This window comes from Myodes glareolus, chromosome 18, assembly GCF_982192425.1.
Source record: "Myodes glareolus chromosome 18, mMyoGla1.1, whole genome shotgun sequence".
Classification (NCBI taxonomy): domain Eukaryota; kingdom Metazoa; phylum Chordata; class Mammalia; order Rodentia; family Cricetidae; genus Myodes; species Myodes glareolus.
The window spans coordinates 32,792,969-32,794,518 of NC_142043.1; positions in this window are offsets into that span (position 1 = coordinate 32,792,969).

Here is a 1,550-nt window from a genome sequence, read left to right on the forward strand (position 1 = left end):
AGCTCAGGAGTACAATGTTTATAAAGGCAAAAGCCAAAACAGCATCACAGTCAGGTACAGGTCAGGGGACCAGGTAGCATGTGTTTGGGCCATGCACTCAGCAGCTATTGGCGGTGCATCTGGGCATGGTCAGGTGTAAAATGAGCAGCAGGCTGCGTCCCACCACCCGGCTAGCTTTACCCGAAATAATTACATGGAAACTGTATTCTTTTGAACACTGCCTGGCCCATTGTCTTCAGCCCTTTATTAGCTAACTCTCATATATTAATTAACCCATTTCTAATAATCTGTGTAGCACCACTAGGTGGTGGCTTACCGGGAGGATTCTAACTCACATCTATCTTGGGCAGGAGAACCATGGCGACTGCCTCACTGCCTTCTTCCTCCCAGCATTCTGTTCTGTTTACTCCGCCTACCTAATTTTCTGTCCTATCAAAGGCCAAGGCAGTTTCTTTATTAACCAATGAAAGTAACAAATAGACAGATGACCCTCCTCCATCAGTCAGGGTCTTGGGAAGTCCTGAATGCATTGACTGTTTGGGAGTTAAAGGCAGATAAGTAGGGTCAGGTTAAGATCAGAACGAGGTGGTGTTACCTTGGCCACTTCACTGTAAGCCAGCGTAAACCCTTCCTTCCCTAATGTCCCTTCATTGGACATTTTGTTGCTGCACTGAGACAAAAATTAATGTAGGATGTGGAATTGGGGGAGAAGAGTCGTTCTTTAAGCTGTATAGGAGACAAGCAGACAAGAATAACAGAATTTGTTTCTCTATTCGGTTCCACCTATAAGCATTGCTTTATAAATACTCTCTAATCACAACAGATACCTGTCTGACATCTCAAATACAATCATTGGGCTGAAGAGATAATACAGAACTCTTGGTTTAGGTCAAGACAACTGTTTGGAATACCAGTAATAAAAACAAGAAGACTTTGGGGTTGGAGAGATAACTCAGTGGTTTAGAGTTCTTGTTGCAGTGACCCAGGTTTGATTCCCAGCACTCACAGGCTGGCTCACAAACACCTATTACTCCAGTTCCAGAGGACCCAATACCCTCTTCTGCCTTCCTTGAACACCAGGTGTGCATACATATACTATGCAGGCAAAACATTCATACACATAAAATGAAGTAAATATATATTATATATAAATATATTTATTTTATCTATATTATATATATAAATATATATTAGAATATGTTTTTAATATAAAGGCTTGTGTACCTGAAATGCACTTCCAGAGCACTTGAACTCAGGCACGCCAAGTTACTTGCAGGTGCTTGGAAAGGCCCAAGGCATTACTGTACACACTGGGCACAATACTCCAGCCCTGAGAGCGGTAACTGCTACCTGCCCCAGGAGCGGTCAATCTCACGCTTATCAGATTGGACGCTTTCGCTAGTCGTCTCTTCTACAGGGCACGGTTTGTGTTAGCAGCAATAATTTGCATGCGGGCCACAGATTCATATCTATGGCTGAAGTCATAGAGCTGGCGCTGGGGACTGTGGGCCAGAAGAAACCTTTGTCTGGTGCCGCTGTGTTAAGGGGTG